General features: G+C 38.0%; 1 protein-coding gene across 1 annotated transcript in view; it reads left to right on the top strand.

Moving 5' to 3' along the window:
• Positions 1-23,421, top strand: part of LOC308697377 (triple functional domain protein-like) — a gene marked incomplete at its 3' end in the record, with an annotated part of 62,356 nt that overhangs the window by 26,516 nt on the left and 12,419 nt on the right. The window lies entirely within an intron of this gene.

The following is a 23,421-nucleotide window of genomic DNA, read 5'->3' as shown; positions in this document are numbered from 1 at the left end:
CCAGCGTCGGGGAAGTGAAACACTAGCTTGGCAAGCTGCTCGTAATTTGAAGTGGCTCTGCTGGTCAAGTTACTCTTGATGAAGTAGTTGGTTGATTTTAGTAAATGGCGTATAGAATGTTATTTATCTTTTTAAATGCATGACTATCAGATGAAAATGTATCATTACAATCAAAGCAGTGTTTCTGATCTATAATTACCATAAACAATGATTCATCCCAGTAACTTGAATCTTTTAAAATGTTATTTTACACTCAATTCAGCTAATAAAACCAGAAACATCATAGGCGGAGGGTGAACTGACTCCAGGGTAAGGCAAGATGTGCTTCAATATACAAATATATAAACTGTGTTATTAAGCATCTACGTTCTCAAACCACTATAATTTGTACAGAAAAGCAAGCAAGCATGATTTAATAATGACTAACCATTGCCTCACCTAATGCAGTAAAACAAAAGTTTTATTTAAATTCTGAATTGATTATATAACGCCTAAAAAGCACACAAAGAGCGTTCCCTTTATAATAACTAAAAAGCGGTCACTCATCTCAGTTCATCGTGATCTTGTATAGTTCCTCTATAATCAATGAAGCTGACTGTACAGTGAATCTCTTATTTAGCCTACATAATGTCATGAAGTTAACTTATAACGAGAGGATTTGTGAGCGTGCAGAACTCAGCACTGGTCAAAAATGCTAGAAAAGTGGATCCTGGTATTAACATTTGTTTTGCTCGTTTACACCAGGTGTAATCAGGGCCTTAAACACATCTGATTGGCCATTGAGTTCAAGAAATCAACAGATATAGTTTTGATTGGCTGCATTGCTAAATGCTACAAAACACATTGTAAATATAAACCTTTGACACTCTCAAGAGCCCTAACACCAAATCTGTTCCGCCAATGTGCTTTTATTACAAAGAAAACTGATCCCAGACCAGCAGTTATAGGCAGTTTTTCCCTCTTAAAAAGCAATCAGAAGCAGCAGCGGTCTGTGAATGAGAAATTTCCACGCTAGTCTCAAGTCCACGTCTAGCCTTACACACACTCTGCCTATGAGAAACGCACTATTTTCTTATGATGAACAGCAGCATTTATCTAAATATTTCTCTATAACAAGGGCTCAGATAAATTGGTGAATTGTTTTTGAACCGGTTCTGTTTAAATTGACTGTTGAAATAGATAAAGGAGAGTTTAGGAGAGCATGTTTTATCTCTGCCTCAGTTCACTCATCTCTAACTCTGCGTGAACAATGCAATATGACAAATACGCAATTTAGGGGTTTTGTCACACTACAACACAAAAGTAGCTTGTTACTGGAAAAGTGTTTATGAAAAGTGTTAGGAAAATACAAAGAACCTGTTTCTTTAAAGGGATAGTTCACTTTGAAATAAAATTTTGGTATGTTTTAGCTTACCTCAAGGGCATCCAAGATGTAGGTGTCTTTGTTTCCGCAGTAGTTTCAATTTTTATATTTTTAGGTCAAACCGTTCTTGTCTGTCACTCATATAATGCAGGTCTATGGTCACTATCTGAAAGAGCATGCAAAGAGAAGTCCAAATTAAACAATTCCCCATCGTAAGTACACCTTGATGGCCTAAGACATGAAACGAGCGGGTTTGTGTGAGAAAACCAAGCGTGCCGCACAAGCCCTGAAAAGTGAAGCCAAAACGTCTCGATCGCCCCCCGGTGACTGGTCCTAGTATAGGTCATAAGCCCCGCCTCCCCGTGTTATTCAACGGGACGTGAGACCAACTAAACAATTAAATTACACTTCAAATATCTTTTTTCCAAAGGTGGTTTCTTTCATTTGCTGTCGTTTTTATCACGCTGATGTAAGTTCAAGTGTCTGTTTCAAAAATAAGTTGGTTTTTAGTTAGTTACGCGATGCGGTGGTGTAACGTCATGATTGACAGGTTCTCCGAGCGAAGTAGTCACTGAGGCACCAACGGACATTTTTTTCTGGATCTTCGGAGGACTGAGGAGATTGTATTAACTTTATTTTAACAGGCCTCTTGTCGTACTGCAATCAATTTTTTTAAAAGTGTGCAGAATGCACTTTCCCTGCGAGAGTGAGGGCGGAGCGTTGATTTCGCGGCTTTACTTCCTGCTCACTACTGCGCAGGTCTGGTCCCGAAATCGCTACTGCGCAGACTCAAGTTCCAATAATCAGCGCCATATCGGGACTCTGGCGGCTTCAGTTCTCATCAATGGAAGAGAGCGAAGGGGCGTCGTCCATCTTTTTTTACAGTCTATGGAGAAAACGAACAGTATTTATATCGTTTTTACCTCTTGTACACAACCACATCCAAGTGATCTGAGGGCGGGCGCGCTTCCGGCGCTTTCTTCTTGTTTTTTTTACACTCGCGTCTCTGTCAAGAGTGTTGCATGTACTTTCTTAGACAGGTGAGCAAATGTACATAAAACGAATCAATGTTATATAGTTCAATATGATGAAATGTTGGAATATGATCTGTATCTTATTCTAATGTTAATCTCGCTCACTGCTAGTCTCATACAGCCAACAAACGAACACATAGAATAACATTCAACACACTCAAATGCAGTTTAGTGTGATAGTGTAGACCAAGTGAAACAGCGCTGCGTTACCTCACAAGTTTCATTCGTCTAATAGACCCTTTTACAGTTGGTAAACACGGTGACGTATTTGTGTGGGCGGAGCTTAGCTGGAGGCAGAAAGATCCCTCTGGCCGCTTCACTAACGTTAGTTTGCAAGTTTTGTTAGCTTGTTTTTTAACAATGACTGGAGAAAATCCGATTTTGTCTTAATGTGCAAGGTCACTCACTGTCCAGGACGCCGATTGTTATTTGCAAAAGTTAATTTTAACGGACGGAACCAGATGACCGTACACGCTCAGTCAATGGACGATCTGACAGGATTAACGTTAACGCTACCTCCGGTTGAGTGGCCTGACTTCTACACCTACCCGAGGGTAAAGAGAAACTGAGGACATATAAATATATTTAGATGCCTATAATATAACTATGTGCTGAATGGTCATGTAAAGACTTGGTGTGGTTCAATCCGCAGTTCTGCCTAGCCAGCGCCAAGACGACAATGTAAAGAGTGACACTACGGTGCAATTTTAATGATATGAATATTTTCTAGAAATAAAAATTCCAGATACAGCATACTCATTTTTCATTGATTCTTGCACCCAAGAACACAACAAGATGACTTTTAATAATAAAAATAATAATTTAAGCTCCTTATTATGTTGCCGAATCTGTGCTGGTTTGTATTAGCCGCCTCAAGTTTTCCGTTTGTTTTGCCTCCAGCTAGCGCCGTGACGTAACTGACGTCGGCGCAAAAGGGGTCTATAAACTGCCCTGTGTGAGTATTATTCAGCACTTGTGGGTAAGTTAGTTCGGTAGAATTAACAGTCCTTATTCCTTTATATCCGCGGGACTCGCGTGTGGCGCTCATATCTGTCTCTCATTAGCAATCACGCCCTGCTTTATACCACAGTCATGTTAAAAACATCAATGTATTCATTCATCCATAAACATTATTAGATCCATCAGCTTGACGACAAGATCCATAATTCCGCTTAATACTTATGCGTCATCAATATACGCCTTTGTTATTGTAAGAGGTTAGCGACCCCTAGCGGCGAAAGAAATTACATATTGCAGCTTTAATATATAATGTGAAGTGATGCATAATTCACCCACCATCTGTTGCATTATTTCCTGCAGACATTTTTGAGCAGCTGATTTTTTTTTTTTTTTTTTTGCATTCATAATAAAGTGCTTTTTTGGGGGTAATATGTGAATAGTTTCTCAGCTCAAACATGCAAATAGCACTTAAAAAACACCTGTGTTTGTGCCTTTGGCTATAATCGGAATTGAACACCAAGTTATGTGAAGCAGTATGCAATGTCATTACAAATATGTCAGCTTCATTGCTGCAAATATGTCAGGAAAAATATGTCAGCTTCATTGTCACATGACCTTGCTTTCATTCTGGATGTGGTTTCCAGTTGTAAATATGGTAATTTGCTCTTTAATTGAGTGTAAAAATGTTTAATCAAATACTGAATTAAGAAAAATATGTTTAATCATAGTACTGAAAATATGACCGGTATTTCATTTACCGGTATACAGAAAATTGGCATACTTGCACACAGTATACTATACTTGAACATAAACATTGTGTTGTAGTGATTTGTGGGCAAATATATCTGCTGTTTTGATGGAATGGAGAATCGCTTAATTGTTTACACACTGGACACCCTTGTTTTGGATAATGAAGGTTCCATGTTTGATGATTGGCTGCTGCTGAGCTGTGCTTGCTGCTGATTGGCTGATGGAGCACCTGTCTGTCTGATTATTGGCTGAAGCAGCACGACTCAGCTGCTGTAATTTTTCACATTCTCACCTCTCTGTGTCAACCAGTTTTCGAACATGAGCCCCCAGCAGGAAGCATTCATGACTCTGTGCCAAAGAATAACTGCTGTCTCTGAATATTCAATCCAAAATGGCTTCCATTAAGAGACTGAGCCACTTGCATCTTTTGTTTTACTGCAGTACAGAGTACATTTTCAGACAAGACCATATCAGTTCAGGCGTTTCACTGTTATAAATGGAGTATTTATGGTACAATACAGGCTACACATTCTCTCACAAACATCCTGACACTGAAAAGTTGCTTGGGTCGTGCAGCTGTGCTTTCTATCAATAGACATCAGGACCCACCCCATCAAAGACTCTTTTGCCCCTCTCTGTACCCACAAAGCACATGACCAACAGATACACAAACATGTGCTCAGGCTGTTCTGACGTCACAGTCACAGGAGATCACTGTCCAAACAAGATAGGCCTGGATCTGAGTGTTAAAGACCTCTGATGAGTCTGAACACAGACCTGAATCTCCACAACTTTCACCAAAATAAACTACTTTTTTTTTTACATTTCTACACCGTCCCAAGAGCTGTGACATGAGCAGCAGCAGACAGGGCAAAATAGAGGTAAATTTCACACTTTTAAGAGTCCTTTCCAAAACAAATTGGGCACTGGTAAAATATCTACAGTAATATAGTAAAATATTTGCAATTTATTTGTATTTTGCATTTTTAATTGCCAAAAAAATTTGTGTCCGTGTCTGTCTCATTTAAATGGTTGTATAAAACTACGTTTTTATTTGAGTGTTGAGTTATTAAATCATTTTGATTAATCAATTGATTAAAAAATAATTGACATTATTTTTGGTCTCGTTTGTAAAGCTAGATGTAAACTTTTTAGTTTCTAATTTATTAATTTTTATTTAATTTTATATTTAATTTTATTTTATCTTAATTTTACAGCTCTTTTATTATCCACCGGGCGGAAAACTAGTCTAAATGCTTAGAAAAGTGATAGTTCACCTGTCTTAAGCTGCGTGCCTTGTAACATTGATGTCCATGTCCTAAACATAATTTAAGTTTTATACCATTTGCACAAACCCAGCTTGTCCAAATAAATAAATAAATAAACAAATTGGACAATAAAGCACACTTGAGGTGAAATGTGCAGTGGAACTGCTTTGAGATGGTTTAATTGAGTATTTTGTTACGATTACAAGATTTATAGTTGTTGTGTGTCATCTGTCTTCTTTTAAACTAAAGGAAAGGAGTTGGATAGTGCGACATAAGGTACTTAAGTGTTTTGGTTCACTGGATTACAGTATGTGCCGCTGTGGATTAGGGCTTAGTGTAGGCACTCGTGTTGCACTTTTTAAACTGTGTTTAGTCTCTTCCCTTTTTTTTATGAGTCGTAACGGTCATAACGGAGGCTCAGGAATTTTAGTAACGGAAAACTCAGTCAATCAGAGTCTAATGCTAAGTCACTCTGCTTGTTCTCATCATTGGTTTGGAAAAGGTTTGGCGTGCTGTAATCATTTTAGCTCATTAGCTACAGTATCATTATTATTTCAAACAAGATGTTTAAAAGGTTTGTTGGTCCTTCCCATCGCCTTATATGGACATCAAATCATCACTGAGACAAGATGAGCTGTAAGACTTAAGGATTTCCAGTTGTTTCGGTGTCGGACAGCACATGGATGTGATTATAGGAGGACATGGACAGAATTTGGGTGGGAGGAGGAGCTGACGAGGGATAGGCATTTATTATGTAGAGTATGGGGATGAGAAGAAGAGAATTTGAGGAATACATGACTCAGAAGAGCAGTGAGAGAGAAGACCCCGATCAGCTTGTGTTGTAGGTCAGAAACTCAAACTGCTCAGCCGGGGGAACGGTGATTGAGACTGATGAGCTTCTGAAATAAAAAGTGCTGCTCGGAGGGCCAGAAAAGAGACGAATCTTGTAGCTAGTGAAGTGGTGGGTGAAGAATATGAAAAGGATGACGTTTTCCTCTTTCATTACTTTGAATTATATTAAGCTTTTCTGTTTCTGTTCCAATGGTTAGAGATGTGCAAAACCAATCAACTAGTCTAGTTAAATCTGTCTGTCTGTCTGTCTGTCTGTCTGTCTGTCTGTCTGTCTGTCTGTCTGTCTGTCTGTCTGTCTGTCTGTCTCTCTCAGATGCAAAAGCCTCTAAGTGCCATCTGAAATTTTCTTCTAAAATTAGTATTTTTATCAAGTTCGTATATTTAAGTTCAGTAATTTCCCTTTAATGACAATTAATAGGTAATTTTCATTGCCATTAAAGTGAAATAAGTGAACACAAACATACAAGCTTGATAAAAATGATCATTCGAGAAGTAAATTTCAGATGGCACTTAGAGGCTTTTGCATTTGAAGTCTTCATATATATATATATATTATGATTATTCGTTTTAAAGTGTGTTTATTAGCATATTGTTTTTTGTTATGGTGTCAAAATTGATATAGTGAAATTTCAATCCCCACTTCAATACAATCCATTTTACACATCCAACATAGTCTAGTAGTCGTCCATTACATAACTTCCAGATACCTGTCAGAAAACATCTAGTCAGTTGGGGGGACGTCTGTCGACGCTCACGAAATGTCGAGGAGGGGATGTCTAGTATTATTTCCCCCCACGCGCATACAGAGTGTCATTATTAGAGATGTTTGTTTTGAATTATGACTATATTTCTAGTCTGTATTATTTGCTCTCTCTCAGTCTCTCTCTCAGAAGGTTCTCTTCTCTGTGTGTTGCGTGAGCTTCTGGTTTTCTCTACCCTGTTATTAGGGGGCCTGACCTCAGAAAAGCTGGCAGGGAGCAGCCAGATGAGAGAGCAACATCAAATGCTCGCTGGCAGTGTGAAAGCACATGGAAAAACAGATGGATATGAAATGTAAAGATGTTTGCCCTCTGATATCCACAGATATTAATATGCACATCTTTGCAGTTATATGTCTCAAGCAGAGGTTGCGCTACAAATACCCATTATCCTTCGCTTTGTGTTCCGTCATGCTCTAATTTTATCCGTCTGTGAAATTTATTTTCATCTTTTATTCTGTTCTCGCAATCGGGAATTTAATGAACATTATTCCACAGGACTGATTGAAGTAACGGATCTCTCACTACTCTCCCCAAGTTCTCAGTCATGTCTCTCTCGGTCTGTTTTTTTCTTTTTTTTCTTACATTTAAAATGTCGTCATCTCATCTTTTCTCGACTTTTAATCCCAGTTAACATCCCACAACCCGCAATGGCACTGACCAATCAAATAAATATTGTAAACAATAGGATAAAAACGCAAAATTATTTCCATGTTTTTTGTCACAAAATTAGGTTTTATTATCTACGGAAAGCACATAGTCTCTTTCTCCTGCTCTCCCACACTCACACACTCACACAGAAACATGCTGTGAACGCTGATCTGATGATTTTATCAGTAAAATAGTTGAAAAAATGAAAAGCTACATGACATTTCACAATAGCGATGTAATAACGGCTCTGTTCTTGAAGCAGATAAACTTACAGTTTCGCTATTAGTGAAAACACGCTCTCTCTCTCTCTAATAACTGCATAACTACTATCAATGGCTCAAGCTTTAGCTCTAAAATGACATTTTGGATTTCGCAACGGAAGCTTGAGATGAGATGCATTAGAAATTTTGTCCTATACACTGTTTTAAGGACAAAAACCTGACAAATGTCTTGAAATACAACATCTGAACAATGTTCTGAGGTGATAACCATAGTATTAGTGGAATAAATCACTCTTATTAAGAGCATTAGCAACTATTTTGACTATCCAGAATTATTTTCTAATAATTCATCGGCCCGTCTGCAATTATTCCTTACTTAATTGTAGAAATGTTTCTGAAGTAGGTAAAGAAATAGACCAGATACCTTGTTTTTTTTACCATCACAATGTCAAAAAAACATTTTGTAATGATCTGTTAATGTTTCTTCTCAAATTTGGTCAATTATGGATGGATGATTGATGGATAAATGGTGGTTTTAAGTTATTTTGCTTGTGAGAGTGGAACAACAAACATCAAATGAGGGAGTTTGAGAAAAGCAAGATATACAAGATGTGTGGGGTAGTACTTCTCAGTAAGGAGAAGCAGGTATGACAAGTAAACCGAGAACTGAGCACTGAAGCGTGGGAAGAAACAGACACACTGAGTGAGAGTGAAGGATTGCAGGTAGTTTACTGAGGCCTGAAGGTTTGTCAGTGTCACCAATGTGATGGGCAACAGTGACAACTGCATTCATCACCGTCAGCTCACTGTCACCGGATCTACTCTCTTTCTTGCTCCACCTGTCCATAACTTTGTCTTGATTTCTACAACGCCTGATTTCCTTCATTTTCTCTTTTACCTTTAATTTTCTTCTGAAACAAGGTCTTCCCATAGTTTTGCGAGAATCGCAAGCCATTTTTCTTCTGTTATCTGATGTATTTCTGAGTGAAACAGGATTTTCATAGACAAAAGATGTAGGATTGGACATGATTTTGTCTATAAAAGATTGACTGGCTCATGAAAAGTGGTCGTTATGTACAAGAATGACGGCAGGTGATTGAAGGGGAGCACTTGAAAGATAATGGATTGGTGACCGAAAACAAAGGTGGAGAAGGTTATTACACTAACATTCAAAAGATTAGAGTCAGTAAGAACTCAAGCTTCAATGGATGAACTTTGAGGATCATGTGACACTGAAGACTGGAGTAATGACGCTGAAAATTCAGCTTTGCATCACAGGAATAAATTACATTTTAAATATTTTGTTTAGTAGTAAATTGTAATATTTCACACTGTCTTTACTGTATTTTTAATAAAAAAAGAGCATAAGAGACATTTAAAAAAATCTTACCAACTTGTGTTGAGATAGCAAATCGGGCAAGTAAACAATGTTTTTGTTAGCAATATAAGGAATCAAAATGGTAGAAATATTCTTATTGCACTGTTTAAAGGAGATCCCATATTATTTTATGGTGGTGTTGCTGTATTTCATAACGCTTAACTGAAGCTTGGGGCTGTTTTGTTGGGCAAGTGAATGGATGAACGCCTGTGTTCACCTCTGCTTCCTAGAGCAAGTGATTCATCATTGAAAATCTGAAGAATTCTCACACTTCCTTTTCCTGAAATATCCCAGGAATGTACAGTACAGGCCTGTCTCCATGGCAACAGAAGCGATTGGAGTCTGAATGTGTGTGTGTGTGGTCAGGATGGACGGTAATACAGCATATGAGCGTTTGGGGGAGTCTGTGATTTTATTCTCTAGGGTTAAACACAGGGACAGAATACAGCTGAAGTCGTTTTACGAGGTGATGATACATGTTTACAGATGCGGTTTACAAGAAGAAGTGACATGTCCCAACAAATACGACCCCTTTCTTTGTATATTATCCGTTCTTTGCGTGTGGTTTTGCGGTGTTTAACTCAATGTAAACAAAGGAGATGGAAGAGGGGAAATTAGTTATTTGTTTTATCAAAATTACAACATTCATCTCACCTGAGGGAACGTCTTTACGGATGAGGAAGACATATTTTGAGATTTAATCCTCGTTGAAATGAACCTTTAACAGGCTTAATCAAGTGTCCTCTGAGAAATGTAATCCCATTTGGATAGGAATGTTGTAATTGCGGTTTATTTGAAAATAAAAAATATATAATATTTTTCACTGTATTTCTCATTTATTTTGACCTTTCTTGAATACTATATGTAAAGGCCCTGATATACTTAAAGCAAATTGGAACTGATTTGACATCCACCAAAATCAGGCCAAAGAAGTTTTGGGTATTCAAAACAGGTTAATTGATGTTACATCATCAATGTACGATGATGTAATAGGTAGGCGTGGCTCTGAGGCTCCGCCTTCTTTGATGTGTACATTTACATTTAGTCATTTAGCAGACGCTTTTGTCCAAAGCGACGTACAGATTAAGGCTAAATTTAGCGAGTTGTCGTGAAGAGGCAAAAAACAACGCAAGAAGTGCTCAAAATATGAAGTTCAGGCATTATTCAGAGTAACATAAGCCCGAAAAAGTTAATCTTCTCTGGTTCATTTCTTCTGTCCAGTCTCTCGAGGTCAGATGTCCACACGTAAAAAACATGAACTTACTGGAGAGCTGCTTTACAGTAGAAAATGAAGCTGTAATTCTAATTGAAAGAAACACTGACAAAAACATCAAAACTGCTTGCTTTAAAGCATAAAGTGGTATGTAAATAAACGTGATGTGACTTGACTCGAGTGCTGAAGCTTGCAGAGCTTGTGCAAACATATCCATGTTGCTACATACTACAACTAGCATGTTGATCATACTAACTGCTTTCTTAACTGCTGTTTTCTCACCACTGCAGCATATTCACATATTCATATAAATCTCTCAGCAATGTGGGCGGAGTGGAGATGTTCACTAACAGTATACACACATTTCCAACTTATTTATTTTTACCCCTAAGCAAAGAACGCAAATTAACTTTGCCTTTAGTGTATCAGGGCTTTAACAATTCATTTAATATTAATAACTTAAATGTTATTTTTGAAAACTAATCCTGTCCGATTAGTGCTTTGACATACATTCTTTTCCAAATGCATTCCCTCATCTTAATTTTTTCCTCTCAGGCAGGACAGAGATATAGGTCACTGTGCAAACATGATGCATTTGGCAGATATAAGCGGCTCATGTTGTTGTGACTCTGAAACTTTCAGCCAGTGTTGGGTCTGTCTGAGTGATTTCACTGAGATAAAACGCAGCCACACACCAGGTGACGTTTGACCTCTTAATGCACGTGTGCGAGCTCTGAACCGCTCCAGACCATCTGTTGGAGCAGAAGAGGACTGTGGTTAAAAGTCATCAGTTTGCTCTCAAATTCAAAGTTAATGTCTGGATAAAGCATGACTGGAGACCAGGGTGCCATGAGTCATGCTACTCGCTGACACACATACACACACACCCACACACACGCACACACACGCACACCCCTCTGGAGGTCTAACTCAACACCGACTCTTTTTAGTGGAAAAAGGTCTCTGAGATTTGATTGTGTTGCAAGAGCTTGTTGGCTGTGTTAATTAAGTACAAGTAGACATGGAAAACCATGTGTTTTTCAACACGAGTTATTACATGCATGTAATAAAAGCCATTTTGTTCCTCTGTTTTGTTTCTTGAAATTGGATTATTCCAGTAACCTGTTCAGGTTTCCCTTTACAATCCGCAACAGATGAACACAATGAGCTTCCTTATTCAAGCCGTACAACACGCCATGCAAACGGACCTCCTTCATTTCTTTAAATTAAATATAAATGGCTTTAAACAATTGGAACTCTTTTTTTTTGTAATAGACACCTTGGGTCTTTTGTTTAGCAGGGTTGTTCAAGTATGTGTGCGTGTTTTTGCATTTGTATTGAAAGAGGAAGATTCTGTTCTTGATTTGCAGACTTGCTTTCTCCATTTCCTCTATTTAATTTCAGGGCTAGACAACACCCATCACAATGTGGTATCAACACCAATGATTCATTCATCACACATGCATTACTGTATACTATAGTGTTGTGATGTCTAACACTTAAAACAATTGATTGAAATAGGCCACCCAGACTAACCCATAAGTTTTTGTTAATAGGTGAAGATCCTCCTCTATGCCCATCTTGCCCTTTATCGCTGAAGCTTTTTTTGATGGACTGTGATGTCTTGAGGACTCTTTACTTTTCAGTTGATTTTTATGATTAATTACGGGTATTACGATCAGGATTTTTGGGGGTGATATTGGTCGATACGATCACTGATACCGATCACCGAAATAAATAATAGGCCAACTATTCCTAACAACAATGTGCTTGCTTTTTAACCGTTTGCTTGTCCATGTTCTCGGAGTGCGCGCACAGAGGGAACAGAATCACTTTCTCGGCTTAATGCATTTTTTTTATTATCAAGCACGTCCTTCAGTTTAGCGACCGTAGACTGTATTTTTTGATAAATCACTGATTTAGCTGATTTGGATGTTACGTCTGGGCTATGAAGGAAAGAAATGCACTAAAATCACAGCTCTAGTTTCTTGCTGTCATTGCTGTCGGGTTGCCGTGTTTGCCAGGCTTCTGGCCTTTATAGAGACCACTGATCAAACTTTATAAAGTTATTATCGGCTAATAACGATCAATCGTAGCAACCTTATTTTTTATGAAGTGAGATCACATTTAGATATAGAATTTTGATCAAAGATAAACTTTAAAAACCTTATATATATATTTTTTTTTTAGTTTATATATATATATATATATATATATATATATATATATATATATATATATATATATATATATATATATATATATATATATATATATATATATATATTTTTTTTTTTTTTTTTTTTTTTTTTTTTTTTTTTGGTATTTTAATTTATTGAGACCAAAATATAACTTTAATATTGCCTGATTAATAACAACAACAAAAAGTTATCATCAGGTGTATTGGCCAGATTAATTTGTGCGTTACTATTTGAATCCTGTACCTTTTTGTTTGCGCAATAAATGGCTTGTTATCCTTTAGCTCAGTTTTATTAGCTGAATGTCACACATGAAGACTGTTTTCACTGTCCAGTAGTGTAGGTCTCTTCATTTCTAAAGGCCTTCTGTTGTCTGTTGTGGGCAGGCTTGAGAGAGGACGCCTGAGCTAATCACTTTCTAAGCAGCTTCTGTGTAATCCACTAGTTTGAGCAGTCGTTTCCTGATAAATTTAGGATTTATCTTGAACATACTTAAGTTTCCCCTTTTTGTTTTCCCTCTAAACCATTTGGTAGTTTGTAAATCAGAAAGAGAGCATGTGTCTTTAAAAGCACACTATGCAAGATTTGTACCTTAATATAACAGCTTTGAAATAATTTAGATGGTAAACAAACTCGTAGCAGGGCGAATCATCCCGATAGCAAAGCAGGGGCGGACGCCGCTGGCAAAACCAGCAATGCAAGTTTGAGAGGTGGCGCCCCGCCAAATCTCGCGAGAATTGCGACTTGCTTTACGGCACGGCGTCACATACATCAGCTACAAATGAAGAAGACTCTAGCATGCATTTCAGACGTGAATCATGGCAGAGTCGACGAAGAAAGCGCGGTCGGAAGAGTGCAGAGACGGCTCTGCGCAAGTAGTGTTTACGACAGTAGCGTTAAATGCAAGTACTCAGTTTGAGAAAAACAGAAACTGCATAGTGTGCCTTTTAAGATGTGTTTTGGTCGATCTGATCTCAAGTAGATGAGGGAGACACTTTCACGTTTACACCTGGTGTTTTAATCCGTCTCTTTTGTCCACTTTCGACCGCTTCTGTCCTGATTACTTTCGAGGGGAGGGTCTATGGGCTGTTTGAGAAAAATGGAAACTACATAGTGTGCCTTTTAAAACGATGCTTCAAACCATTGAAGACTTGAGCACTTATTAATGTGATTTTAGGAAACCCTGCTGTGGTTGGGAAATGGTAAATGAACTTGTCGGGATGTGTTGGCCCACCCCTCTCAGGTCAAACTCACTCTGTGGAGTATTAAGATTAGCAACAGTCCCGGACAAAGCCTGCTCTCCTCTAAATCCAGCAGAGACGACTGTTAGCAGGGGCTTACATATGCCAGGGTTTAGCATAGCAGGAGCACAGTCTTCACGCAGAGCCAAACTATCGCTTCCCACAGCTTGAGGAACGTTGAGGCGAAAGTTTCAAGGTGGTTCACATGAGCCGTTCAGGAATCCCAGCGAGTCTTTGGCGTTCCCTCTCAGTGGAGTGGCAGAAGTTGTAGTCATGTACCTGCACTGTGGTGTTGTTGAGGAGACCGATTCACTGTCCAGCTGGTGGAACGGGAATGTGGCGTCACTTTTGGACAACCACAGGTGGCAGTACGCACAGACGGGCAACACACTGATTCAGCTGCCAGGTAAAGCTTTGACGCTGGGCATGGGCACATTTGATACCAACCACCATCTGTGGATAACACTCTTCATTGGTGAAACGATAAGGGGTGCGTCTTAGTTCAAACCGTTCATGCTACTAGCCAAGCAGAATGACTAGCAGATTTAGTTGGGTTCTGGATTGGACCTTGCAAAACTTGGTTTGCAAGGTATACGTTACGAAAAATGTAAAATCGGTAGACCTGTTGCGATTTATTAATCGTCTAATCATCAATATTTGATCAGTAATTTTGCAGTTTAAAATTTAATCACATTTTGTACATTTTGTTGTTAAGTACATAAAGATAGTCAAAAGTCTTCTGTTATACAAAATAAAGGCTTGTGGGTTTAATCAGACCATTATAATATAATATAATATGCTGGCATGATGTATACCAATCTTCAGGCAGAAGGAACTTGAATCATAAATGCATCATGTTGGTTCATTTGGCCAAAGAAGGACTGGTCCCCCAACTGAGCCTGGTTTCTCCCAAGGTTGTTCTCTTTCTCTGTTTCTGTCACCTGATGGAGTTTGGGTTCCTTGCCACTGTCACCTCTGGCTTGCTTAGTTAAGTTAACAATATTATTGACTTGAATGCACTGACACTATTGGATGAGACCTGAACTGGGCTGGACGATGAAATCACTGCAGAGCTGGTCAGTAACAATATTTTCTTAGGTACTTCTGCTTTGCACCATAAATAGGTATGAGAAGATGCTGCTTCTGTCATAATTATATATGAAGTGTATAGGGACCATTTAGGGACAGATGACTGATTGATGAAGAATAATTGCATCTTCACTCCTCCACATTGAGGTTGCTCTCCTGATGTGTCTGTGCAGGTTAATTGTCTGTATTCCCACTGTGATTTTAGCTGCTTCTCTCTTTATTTTTATCCTCATCTTTCTCTCTCTTGTCTAAATATCCCCTTTCACTGTTCTAGTCTCAGTATGGTGGGAGAGAAGTTGTCATCTCCTTTTTCAACTAGTCATCAAACAACCAACCAGTCCAGTGGTTCCCAGCCTTTTTCCGGGCCACATTTTGGATGTCTCCCTAATCAAACAATCTTTACTGGATCATTGAAGTTTTGTCTGATGTTTTCTTCTTAAATATGCACATATTGTGTCAGTGTTTGTGGTTGTGCTTCTGACAGGAGGAAGTGGGTTTGGATGTTCTTATACATGCATTTCCGATGACCTCTGAATGTGGTTTCAGTGATCGGATCGCAAAACTAAAAGTTGCTTTAAAGTATTTTTTATGTCTGTAGCTCAACAGGACTGTGCAGGACAAAGCCGGTGCTTGCCTCAGCCATTGATTATTACTGTATAGATGGAGAATAGAAAGTTCAGACATCAGGAGTGAAAGAGGCTGAGATAAAAAAGGTGTAAGATGTGCAGACAAGAAGTCTATAGGAAAGGAGGGGATGACAGAAAAAAGGACAGACTGATGGAGAGGGAGGACAGAAATAGTCTGTGTCTTGTGAGTGCGACTCCCCTCTGTTTCAGTTTCTGTGTTGAAATACTCCAATACTCCTTTTCTGCAGAATCGATACCAGCTTGCATGTTCTTGCCCTATCTTTTCTTTCGAAATTGACAGTTTGACACACACCCGCCTCCTCTCACTCACTCTTCTCATTCGCTGTAAATATCCAGGGCCTAAAACTTACTTTTTGCCACACCTGCCAATGGCCGGCGGTGACTTAAGTAAATTACCCACCATAAATATTTTTTACCGGCCATGAAAACAGGGTCATATCCGTGTCAACTCAACTAGAGGTCCTTGGCTAAATTTTTCGATTTTGATCATTTTTTTCTGGTGAAAGAAATACATAAATGAATAAGAAAGCCAGAATACTAAATGTCACGGATGTATATTTACTGAGTAATGCACTATTTTTAATACTACTATACTATGAGTAATACTACTAGATTTTGAGCCAAATTACAGGGAGTAAAAATGACTTCAGAAAGATGGCAGCATCATTATTTTAATTTCACACAGAGATTTGTAGGTCTATTAGTCAAATCTGTTGACTTTAGCAATCTTTGTTGCATTGTATGCCAACAGTGAAAGTTCAAATATGGGAAAATGCACTTCTTGTGTTTTTTCCTCTTAAGTTTGCATGCATGTAACTAAAGAAGTATTAAATAGCATATATCTTAATATCCTTTTAGATTCTGGTTCTTAACAAACTTTTCTTTTGGTATTATCATTTTAAAGGCCCTATATGGTTCAATCCCACAGATGTGGGGATCTCAGTGTGGCTCCATGGGAACACTTGTAATTTGAACACATTTTCAGTGGTCGAAAACCAAATGTGGGTCACTTTGCATTCTGCTGATACTTTTTTCTTTTAAAGTGGAGTATCTGAGCAACAAATTAAGTTAAAACTAGAAATGTATATAAAAAAAATTCTATAAACATAATTGCATAGAACTTCACTTTGAACTTGCAAACTATGCTTCCAACGGCGTCTCTAGGAACATTAAAGGGTAACTAAACCCTAAACCAAAATTTTTTAGTTAATGATCTGTAAGAATGGGGCTTTATTAGTGCTGTTCATTGATTTGAGTAACTTTTTTGACATTTGGGTATAAAGTGTTTTAATTCTAAAATATATGGTGTAAAAACGTCTGAGTGCTGCCCTCCTAAGGTTGAACGGTGACTACTGCAGTTGAATTTTCCTATTGGATGTTGTGGTGGCAAGTGACGTAAGCGGTGGCAAGTGACGTAAGCGGTGGCAAGTGACGTAAGCAGGTTCCAGCTCACCACGCCCTTGGTACGAGCTAGCGTAGATTTATCTGTATTATACAGTGGGCAGGAGGGTACTTAGGTGTAGTGTTGCTGGTTGACTGCATAGCTTTCCAGCAGACTTGGAAATTAGGCGCCAGTGTTTGCATGCACTTGGCCTGGAAGACCGTGAGTGTGAAACCTGCATTTAACGCAGGATTGCTTCTCCAACGCAATAGAGGTGGAAATGGGCTTCTCCACACAGCTCGCGCTGAAAAGCGACGCAGTGCCAAACGCTGCTCCTCCCGCATGGACTCCACCACCGCAGCGGCGTCTTGATGTGAGTGATCATATATATTTTAATCACAATTTATGGTTAGGCTAAAGTTAATCCTCTGGGGTCGACAAACGCGTCGGTGCATTTTGCTGGATTTTTTCACATAGCGGCAAAATATGAAAATGCCTATAAGAGAGCGCGCGCTATTGACATCAACTCGATAAAACTCATCAGATGCATGTACTTTACGTCGTCTTGCGACCCTGTGAGCAAACTCTCCATTTTAGAGAGTCTGACAGCAGGTCTCAGGTGCACGCCCCCCGCTCACGGTTCGTCCCCTCTATCTCCGTTGGGGTCTGCCCACTTTTCTAGCATTTTTCAAATATTGCCAGTGGGTGGAGTCAGGCTCTGACCAGGGGTTTAGTTACCCTTTAAGTGCCTTCGCTATCTTTTAGTATTTTGTTCCTTTTATGTGAAGGGCGATGATATTTTCTCTTAACTTTTTGGACTATACTTTTGACTTATTTCTAACATGCAGTCAAACGTGACACTCAACAAACCTAGCTAGTTCAAAAAATTTCATGTGTTCTAGCTCAAGCACACCTGGTGCAGCTAATGAACCACTTGTTTTGCAGATTTGTGCTGTTGTGAGGGGAAAACATTTGTTGTGTTGAGCTAATTCAATTACTTTTGTTTGATTTGGTTGCAAACAGCTCAAAGTCTGTTAATTTTGCCAATAAATCTGATTTGCAATGGGGGTTGAATAATTTAGACTACAACTGCACTCTCCAGCGCCAATTTTTACTTTCAATTGGCGCTTGGTGGATGTTAATTTTAGGCCCGGCTTATATTTATGGTAATCTAGAGTCAAAGATCTGCCTCTTTGTGACAATGATTGGCATGGAACTGTCAAAACAAACCCGTTTAGAGAATTGTGTGTAGATACTGAGAGTTTTGCTCGCTTTTTCATTCTTGAGGGCCGTTTTGTGTTATAATTTGCTGTTCAATCTGAGTGTGTTAAGGCCAGTATTGTGAACTTTGAGCTAGTCCTGCGCTCCAAATACTCTGCAACGTGGCATTTTTCCCTCTTACCAGTCTGATGTGCTTCACTGTCCTGGAGAACAGAGGCTGAAAGTGCTCCTCACCCTTGATCACATTACAGTAGGAAAAACAGGCTTTGTGTTCACGCTAAAAGACTCTCCCTTCACGCTTCACGCACATCATAGTCTGTAATGCAGCCAGCTGAGCTGACCTTTTCATTCAGTTTGTCAACTGTAAGTACACTTCAGTCCTGCAGAGTTCATGTTACCCTGTTTGGTAACGTGCTTTATGACGTTAACTGTGTCAACATGAGAAGACCTTGGGCTCTGTGAGGTCTGCTGTAGATGAAAGTTAAATGCATGTACATGTAATTAAAATCAAAATCTGATTCGCTTTGAAGACATCCACACATGCTATTGTGTTCCTAGAAGTTGACAGAATTGTTTAGCAGGATTATGTTTAAATTATACAGGCCTTCTAGTAAAATGCACCAAAAATATTGGTCTAATAAAAGTGTCTCCTTCCATGAAACTGCCTACTTCTGACTTACAAGTAGTAGCAAAGTAGCAAATGACGGTTTCTGACTGAGACATAAACTAAACCTTAAAAATATGTCTCCCAATTAAGCAGAAGACTACAGTTTTTATTTTATTTTATTTTATTCATTTTTTTTAATTGTTTTTTCTGGAGATGAGCTTTTTCAATTTGTCCCATTTGACCCATTGTGTCCAATTTGACTCATTAATTTATTTAACGCTTTTTTTTCCCCATTTCTTGTTTTTTTTTCTTCTTTTTGTTTGTTTGACGCTTTGTGTTTCAACTAGTTAGGACTTGGTGTAAAGCTCCACGGTGGTCACCCCTAGTGTCTCCTGGTCATCTGTGTCTTGAATCCCTAACATTCCCATTGCTCCACCGGTGGCCTGTAGGTTATATTCACCATCTCAAGTGTTAACCCAGTTCTTCAGCTGTTCGCAGGGTGACAGGTCAGGTCATATGGGTTGTCTTCTTGATATCTCAATCCTCTGGAGCTCCTCAGGTTAATAGGCTAATTGCTAAGATTCAGACGCAAGCTACACGCCGGTAAGAAGCCAGGTCAGCGGCGCTGAAGTGATTTAATCTGACCTGACTGATGTGAGGTTACACAGGGTGGAAATGTAAAACCTTTACAGATGCCAATATATCCATGTTTAAATGGCTTTAAACAGGACTACATACACACAGTTCTTCTAGTTGCAGTTTTACGAAAGCATTGCTGATTAATAGTAATCTTCATTTCAGTCCAGTATTAAAACGCCTCTATTTTAGTCTGGAGTTTTCTTCTGGGAAGGAGCATGTCACAATATTTCTCATTTAAATAATTCCCGCCCAATAAATATGCAAAATAAAGGGCGAGGCCTGGTTGAGTTAGTTAGTAGCGTGTTGAAACTCAGTTATGGTTAGGGGGCGGGACATTCCTCAAACACACTCGAAGTGCTCGACCAATCACAACTCACTGGTCCAGCCGACCAATCAGAGCACATTGTGCTTTTCAGAAGGAGGGGCCTCATAGAAACAGGAACTAAACAGTGTTACTGACAGACTGGGAAGAGAGGAGCTGCAACAATGTCAAATGTGAACTTTTTTTTTTTTTTTTTACTTTCAATCATGGAAACATTTTAGTAGACCCCAAAAACAAAATCAAGACTTTGTTAAAAAAGGAATTATAGGTCCCCTTTAACATTTGTTCAGTGATGCACTATAGCAGGCCCAAATATATTATGATTGTTCATGAGTGAATCGAATCAAAATTGGAATTGAATCTGAAGCCGACCTTTTCACATCAGCTCAGTCCATTATGATTCATTTGTCTTCTGTTCATTTATCAGGAATCAGGACCAGTTGGAAATGACCGAATGAGTGGAGTCATTAGTCGTGTGAGGCTGGTGTGGGACGGCGGGGTTCATTAGTGTGCTCAGTAACGTGGCCGGCAGAATGGGTCATGTCATTAGCGGCTTCCACACACACACGCTCGTTGAACCCGTGACCCTCGTGTGTTTCAGTCTGACCCACAGTAAGGAAGTGTGAAGGGAAGAGAAATATGAGACCAGTCTGTGTCTAGATTCTTGTATGATTGTATTTATGAGATTGAGGGCACATGAAACACCACAATGTTAAAACGTTCATTGGGAAACTCCATCTTTGTGCACTGACTTTCTGAATAGGGTCGTGTCATTTAAAGAAGTCGAGGCGAATGCAGTTGTTGTATTGGTCGCCATATAAAGTTCCCCTATTATTTCTTATTTTGTTTTGGAGTCTCCTACAATAGGTTTACATGCACCTGAAGTCAAAAAACACTTTAATTTTCACAGGAAAAAGCATTTTATCAACAACACGAACCAAACTCCTCCAGTCTCAAATACAACTACGGTGTTTGAGAGCGAGTCAAAGTAGACGTCATTCGCGAGCAGGCAGTGGCTGACCATAGGCTGGCATTATGCAAATTAGTTACGTTGTTTACGCAGGTTTGTAACAGGAAGTGAGGCTGGAATTGCTTATGACTTGTTTCGGCTGTTCGGAATCGATTCTTTATTTAGGAGACACTAACTTTATTTGTCGTTCACTTTGATCTTTAAAACTTTGCAGCTACCTTTGAAAAGTTTGAGGTTGGTAAGATTGTGATCTTTTTGAAAGAAGTCTTATATGCTCACAAAGACTGCATTTATTTAATCAAAATACAGTAAAAAAACAGTAATATTGCAAAATATTATTACAATTGAAAACAATTGTCTTCTATTTTAATATATTTTAAAATGTAATTTATTCCTGTGATCAAAGCTTTATTTTCAGTCTTCAGTGTCACATGATCCTTCAGAAATCATTCTAATATACTGATTTGATGCTCAAGAAACATTTCTGATTATTATCAATGTTGAAAACTTTGATACTTAATATTAATTAATATACAAACTTGATATTCTTAATATTTGCCTAATATGGAAACATTTTTCGAGATTCTTTGATGAATAGAAAGTTCAAAAGAACAGCATTTATTTGAAATAGATTTTTTTTAATGTCTTTGTCACTTTTGATCAGTTTAATGCATCCTTGCTAAATGTACTAATAATTAAAAATGTATATATAAAATGAAAAAGCAGTACAATAAATAATACGTTGATGTATAAATACAAGTCATATATGATCCTCTTTCTTGCTTTTTTCATGCGTTTTGCTTTCTTTCTTTTCATAACTCTGTCTCTGTGTGCTCTACATCCATTACATCGTCTCTGTTGTTCCCTTCTTCTCTCTCCATCCTCTCATCACAGTAGTGTTGATCCGTGTGTCCGCTCTGCTGCCATCTACCAGAAATCTGCAGCTCTACGGTTTGGATGTGGAGAAAACAGTTGCTGGTGTGTGTGAAGCAATGCCATTGTTTGAAGTCTGTAGTTATTGTTGTTATCTCGAGCCATTACTTCTTCAGTATCGGGAAGATCAGCAACCTATTACCTGGAAACAGATAGGCTACTCTCTGTTGTCTGTTCTCTTTCTGATACCTGATAAGCCATGAACAATAATCATTAAGGTTGGGTTCGGAGGAACCGACTGATGCGCTGATACAGATTGATTTCACGGCACATTCTTCCTCCTTTTTTTAATTGTTTGGTTTAAAACTCACCCACGTTTCACCTTCACGTCACTTAAGAACAGTCCCTCGGTGCAATGGTGCACTTTCGAAGTTTCCCTTCTAAATCTGTTCACTTTTTTCCCCCCTAGTTTCCTCAGTTCTTTTTCCACGGACTGTGAATTCCCAACCACATTCAGAGCTCTCCCAGCTCTGGGAAAAGAATAGCCGTCTGATTTTCTCCAAGCGTAATGTCTCTATTTGTTGAAGTGGTTTGTTGTATTTCTGTGGTCTGGATGCTGAAATGATGTATTTTGGATGTTAGTGAAATATCCCGTTACCCAGCATGCAAAAGCTTGAAGGACAGCGGCACGGCTGTGAAACGGGTGAGGGAATATGTTGGGAATCTCCTTACGAGCCCCTTCTGATGTGAGATGGAGGTCATTTCTTTGTCTTCTGTCATTGGCGAGGAAACGAGTAGATTAATGTAAAATCTATATGTGATAAAGGAAATTATTAGCCTTGCAGAAACTCCCATTTTAAGCCAGAATGATTAGATTGCGGGTTGTAACCTTGAGTGTGTCAGCTAGAAGCTTTTTAAACCTGACGCACATCCAGGAGAGGCCTCAGTTGAAAAAACGGATTATAAAGTAATGAATAATTTTGAAATTAAAAAAGTAAGTTTGTATTACTATTAATATTATTATTGAATAAAATAATATTTGTATTAAAAACAAAACAAAAAGTATAGGGTTTTAGAATTTGGGTTATGATTAATTTTTGATGTTATGATTATTATTTATATTCATATTAGAGCTAGATTAAATATTTTGATTGGAATACAAATGGTATAGGGTTTTGAATTTGTTATAGTCAAAACAATTTTTTATTAACTATTTTTATTCAACAATAAAAAAGGTTTGTTTTGGTAATGTAGGTTATGGTTAAAATATGTATTATTATTATTATTATTATTATTGCCTATATATATATATTATTATTATTTATATATATATATATATATAAAAAATATGCACAAAAAACAGAAGGAGCGCGATAAAAAAGGAGTACAATAATTCTGACTAAAATATACATATTGCTAAAATATAAAAATTTTTAGAATAAATGAAGAATGTTAAGTGTATTTTTATGATAGCAGTAACTGTAAAGTGACTATTGTAATGGGACTTTTGTTTTTCATTTTTTCATTCATTTATTTGAATTTTTAGTTTAGTGAATTTAAAAATAAAATCATTATTTTTGTTTTTACATTATGTTACAATGTTAGAATTTAATGTGATATTTAACCCATTTTTGCCCATAATATACTATTTGTAATAATAAGTTAAGCTAGAGGTTTTTGGTGTCATAACCTTATTTATTAAGGTTACATGGATCAAAAACAATTAAAACAATAACTAAGCCTTTTTTATTTTCTTTAATTTATTTATACATTTTTTTGTGTTGG

This window comes from Scardinius erythrophthalmus (assembly GCF_964197995.2).
Source record: "Scardinius erythrophthalmus genome assembly, chromosome: 10".
In the NCBI taxonomy this organism is placed as follows: Eukaryota; Metazoa; Chordata; class Actinopteri; order Cypriniformes; family Leuciscidae; genus Scardinius; species Scardinius erythrophthalmus.
The sequence above is the reverse complement of the archived record's forward strand: the minus strand, read 5'-3'. Positions and strand labels throughout refer to the sequence as shown.